Below are 6,008 nucleotides of genomic sequence, written 5' to 3' on the forward strand. Positions count from 1 at the left end.
ATAATGTCTGGAGTGTGAAAATCCAAAAACATTCTCTTATGCTCAGAGTATTATTTATATAACCTCTCCTGTCTGATATCTTCACTTTCTCAATGCCACAAAATCTAAATGTAGAGATGTCATGTTTTAGGTCATTATAATGTACTGCGACTGGATAATCCTCGTCCTTTCTCCTGATTGAACTTTTATGTGCACACATTCTGTTTGAGAGAACGAGAGGCTTAAACGTAATAATGTCATTTATTTGGTAACCGTTTTCCTTTATGTGGGTGGCAGAAATATTCACACTTCATCATATTATTGCACTGTGCGCCACCTCTGCATTTATAGCTACCGTTCGATAGGGGGCGTAAAAAAGCCTTGTTTTCTTTTGTGGCTGGCAGTTGGCACGGGCCAATTTATCGCGTACATTGCAACCTCTCCTACATACAATAAGTGGTGGATTCTTAAATTCAGCTGGCAGAGCTGGTTCCGATGATAAAACATTATAGTGTTTCTTGACAGCATCTTCCAATTTTCGCAAGTTCAACGTATATGTGGTGGTGAACATTACAGAGTGTTCTTTAACTCTAGTGGGTCTTTTTTGTAGCAGTTCATTTTGTGTTTCCCCCAATGCCATATCAAGAGCTTCATCCACACATTGTGGAGAGTAGCCTGTTAGAAACCTATTGCGTATCTTTGCTGCTTTTTCTAGATAGTCCTCTGTGGAGTGGCATATACTGCGCAGTCTGAATAACTGGCTTCTTGGAAGTCCTCTTTTTAATGGCTCAGGGTGGAAGCTGTCCCCCTTTAACAGAGTACTTATGTCAGTTTATTTTCTGTACAGAGTTGTAAACAGGGTTCCATTTGATTTCTCAATCCACATATTGAGGTAATGAACATGTTTAATGTCATATTCAACAGTGCATTTGAGAACCCATTCAATGTCATTGAGTAATGCCATAAATGTCACATCTGCTCCTGCCACGCCCTCTACTGCTCATCCTGTGTCTCCTTGACCTGTCACCATTCCCCCAGTGCTCTTTCCCACTCTCTCTCTCTGTGTGTGTGTGATGGTGTGGGCGGAGACAGGTGTGCTGGAGTCAGAGCAGATCCCCACCAGCTACAACCTGTTCCATAATCAAGACCTCTACAAATACTCAGCCCTGCCACTTCCACGCTGCCAGATCGTAATCTCTGCTCAGTCAGTCTACAGTTCTAGCCGTTTGTTACTGTTTAGATCCTGTTATGCCTGTTTTCCTTGCCTGACTCTGTTTTCCTCTCCGCTACAGTTCTGCCCGCTCTGACTCTAGTAACACGTCTCATCATCCTGCTACTCTGTTCTGGAGTTCCCACTCAACTACTCCCTTGGATTCCTCTCTCGGCCTGCTTACCCAGTCCCAACCCCTGTTGCTCCAGCCTCAGCCTCCACAACGGGTTTCCTGCAACCCGCCCGAGCTTCCCCTGACCTGCACTCCATCTTCCCCCTGTGTTTCAATAAATACCTTGGTTACTTCATCCCAGTCTCCTCACCTGAGTCTGCTCTTGGGTTCCCCTGTTCCATTCCGGGTAACAAAGTCTGACAGATCTTCTCCCATTCCTCCTCATATGCAAAACTTTGTCAATATATCGATACCCCTTCAGGATTTTATATATTTTTTTATTTTGTTTTCATTGTTAACAAAACGTTCTTCAAAAAGACCCACATAAAGGTTAATTAACATAGTTTGGAGCGAAAGTGGAGCCAATCGATGTTCCATTCGCTTGGAGGTAGTATTCGTCATCAAACTTGAAATATATGTCAAAACATATTCAGTCAGCTCTAGAATAAAGTTTGTCGGTGGATATTCGTTAGTATCTCTGTCTCTCAAATAGTGAGCTCGGGCTGTCAGCCCCCATATGGGGAAATGCTGGTATATAGATTCTCAACATCTAATGTGACCAAAATGCAGTTTTATGTTAATCCTGTTATTGGTGAGATCTTGTTTATGAAGTTTTGTATCTTTCACTTATGATGGTAATGCTTGTGCATGAGATTTAATAAGAGTCTACGAAGGTCGAAAATGGCTCTAGCATTTAGCCTATTCTTGCAACCACTGGTCTACCTGGATAATTGCCTTGTTTTAGGTTTGTGTAATTTTGGCAAAATGTACAGGCATGCACATATGGCACATTTGCAGCAAAGGTATTCATATTCAGGTTTTGAGATAAGGTTATTTAATAGGGCTCCAGATTAGAGTGTATATCCCTTTGGAACACCTGTGTGGGATCAACAATCCATTTTCTATAGAAACGTTCATTACTGAGTTGTCTCTGAATCTCTTTGTATTTTTCCATAGTCTAAAATGACCACAGCACCACAGCCCTTGTCTACAGGTTTGATAACCAAAGATTAGTCTTTCATTAGTTCGTTAAGTGCCTGTTCTTCTGGTCTTGTGAGGTTTTTCTGAACGTGGTTTGTTTTTCTCCTATATGCTGACATGGCTTCTTGTCCGACTAATCTACAATAGGTAATAATCGAGTTGTTAACTATAGGACAGAATTTGCTATTGGGCTTAAAACGGGTACCAGGTCTTGGTTGGGTTTCTAGACCCGAAACAGTCTTCTGAGAAAACGTGCTTAAGTTTAAGGCCGTGTGGCCGATATATAAAGGTTATTAAAGAACAGCGATACCATCAAGAGCGGTGTGCGGGTTTCTTATTTTTTCTCATTTTATTCAACCGTTACTATGCACCTGCAAAAAAGATAGCTCAGAAAATAGATAGAAAATAGAACAAAAATGGACAGAACCTTTAAGAGATCAGATATTTTTGGTTTGTGAATGCTTTGCTACAATGACACACTTAGCTAGCTACCCACCTCGTTCCTTTCTGTTAGCATGTGCACGTATTAAGTACACCATCATGCTTTAGGGATACCTGTCTTTTCAGATTCCACAATGATTCTTTAGTTGTGGACACTACATCACTGCACTCCCTCTCTGGCTATTGGTCCTCATCTTTGTAAGTCACCTTTATTTTTCACCTGTGTGTTTTATCAGTTTCTTTGTGAAAAATGTAGCATAGTAGATGAGTCGCTAAAGCAAGGAGCTATAGCAGCACACAAGTAGACTACAGATGCATGCTGGTCCGGGCCCTGAGCTGGTGAAGTGAGCGCTACTGGAGTGAAATTGGAGCAGCGAGAAGCAGCCGATGCTCCAGCCTTTGGGAAAGTTGCTCCACGCTCCAGTCAAATTGGGCACGCTCAGCTCCTCGCTCCAGCTCTGCTCTACGCTGTAGTCAAATTGGGCACGCTCAGCTCCTCGCTCCAGCTCAGCTCCTCGCTCCAGCTCTGCTCCTCGTTCCAGCTCTGCTCCTCGCTCCAGCTCTGCTCCTCGCTCCAGCTCAGCTCCTCGCTCCAGCTCTGCTCCTCGTTCCAGCTCAGCTCCTCGCTCCAGCTCAGCTCCTCGCTCCAGCTCAGCTCCCGAAGTTCTCAGACATAGATGGATGTTGAATACTGACTTGTATCAGGGGAGACCTGCCTGCTCAGCCATGATCAGTACTTTCAATACAAAACAATCAGTTACAAACTTAACTGATGATCCTATCAATTCTTTCTTATCTATGTTTTGAAATGACTGTATGTAGGTTACTGCATCTAGTATGAAATGTAGGCTGTTATGACCACATCCTCTCAGTCAGATGCAGCACCATGTATACTGATTCAAAATATGAACGCAACATGCACACATTTCAAAGATGTTACTGAGTTACACTTCATGTAAGTAAATCAGTCAATTTAAATAAATAAATAATGCCCTAATCTATGGATTTGACATGACTGGGCAGGGGTGCAGCCATGAGTGGGCATGGGAGGGCATAGGCCCACCCACTGGGGAGCCAGGCACAGCCAATCAGAATGAGTTTTTCCCCACAAAAGGGCTTTACTACAGACAGATATACTCCTTTTTTATTTCAGGTCATGAAAAACAGGACCAACACTTTACATGTTGCGTTTATATTTTTGTTCAGTATACAGTAGTTCAGCTCAGCCTTCCCCCTTTCAGTGTCAGACTGACACATCAACTGACTAGTGTTGTCAGCCAAGCTATTCATTCTGTATGTGCCAGTTCAATGTGGACCCCAAGAGAGCCAATGGACAGGAGAAAGGAGAAAAACATTACATAATGGCCATGTTGAGACCCAGACCAGATATCGGAAGGTATCATTGAAGGTCATCTTGACTCATTGGAGGACAACTACAGTGTAATAATAATGTAGAGTACTTTACATTGAGGAATCTTTGGGACTTTTCTTCCATCAGTCCAGGGTTAAGGTTCTATGAGACATCACAAGAAAGTAGGTGAAATGTTGTGGGTGCTGCAGCCTCGTTGAAACAACGTTTCCACGATGAGCTGTGACAATGTCTCGACAAAGCACGTTCTTATTTCACAGTATCTCGCACACCCGTGTTTTGTCCTCCTGAGAAAGTCTTCTAGGTCGTTCCATATGATTTCAATCCCTTTCTGTCTGCACCCCTTTGAACACAACGTTTCATACATGTTTGGCCATGGTGGAAGTGGTCAGAATGGGACAGTTTGGACCTGAATGCCAAAACATTCATGATAGAGGTGCTCAAAGTAGACCCATTTTTTTACAGTTTGACAAGCCTGTTCGTAAGCTTTCAAATGATGTCAAACTCAACCGTTCAGTGATGAAGACATGGATGTCTCATGGTAGGGTGTGGGAATGCAAAATGGGTCAACTTTTAATGTTTTGGCATTCAGGTCCAAAAAGTCCCTTTCTGAGCCCTTACTCTATGGGCAAACATGGAAAGTTGTGTTCAAATGAAAGGAGTGCAGGCAGAAAGTGATTGAAGTCATATGGAACTTCTTTTGAATTGACGTACAGGCCCATACTTCAGAATCAGCAATGTTACAGCTAAACAGGAAATGACTGGCTGTGAGTGTAACACATAACATAAAGTATGTTTGTTTTTTCAGAAATTGAAGTATGTGAAAATGTCCTGAGAAATGTGATGGATTGAAATCACTGTAAACATCAGCAGGGACTGAGTGAAAACTACTTGGCCAGTTTGTGGTGAAGGTTATGACTATTGACCTTTAATCAAGCTAGTCAACATCATGGTTGTGTGGGTAAGTAAGCGTAACCCATGTTGTATTCCTGTAAACGGGGGTCTTGACTTCCTCTCTGCTTGCAGTTTCGACCACCCGCTGCACCAACACACGTGCACAAAGACAGGAAGTCTTAGTCTCGTCTCTATGCCATCTCAATGCGCACACAAACACACACATATCACTAGCATCACACAAAGACACACACACACACACCACTACCATCACACAAAGACACACACACATACCACTACCATCACACAAAGACACACACACACACACACACATACCACCACACAAACACACACACACATACCACTACCATCACACAAAGACACACACACACACACAAACACACCCATACCACTACCATCACACAAAGACACACACACACACATACCACCACACAAACACACACACACACATACCACTACCATCACACAAAGACACACACACACACACACACATACACACACACAAACACACCCATACCACTACCATCACACAAAGGCACACACACACACACACACACACAAACACAACACTACCATCACACAAAGACACACACACCTCTGTACATACACTGTACCCTTGCTGCACTATATAAAAATACCCGGGTCCACAGCGGGAGAAGAAAGTCACAGCTTTAACCAAACTTTCACCACACGTAAGTGATGTGTGCAATGAAAACAACATGCACCTCCACTGTGGTCTGGTGTTGTGCATGCTTTAGTGACAAACAGTGTGACATTTAGGCCCTTGCCTTTTGACTCATGGAAAGACTGCCTTGCAAGGCTTTAGATATAACGAATCTCTAGATGTAACGATTCTGAACCTTTTTGCCTCAGAGACTGAGCAAGCAATGGCTCCTCTCCCCATCCAAAAATGCTTTGATTAACACAAACTAGGTCAAACT

The sequence above is a fragment of the Oncorhynchus mykiss genome, chromosome 12, assembly GCF_013265735.2.
Source record: "Oncorhynchus mykiss isolate Arlee chromosome 12, USDA_OmykA_1.1, whole genome shotgun sequence".
Classification (NCBI taxonomy): domain Eukaryota; kingdom Metazoa; phylum Chordata; class Actinopteri; order Salmoniformes; family Salmonidae; genus Oncorhynchus; species Oncorhynchus mykiss.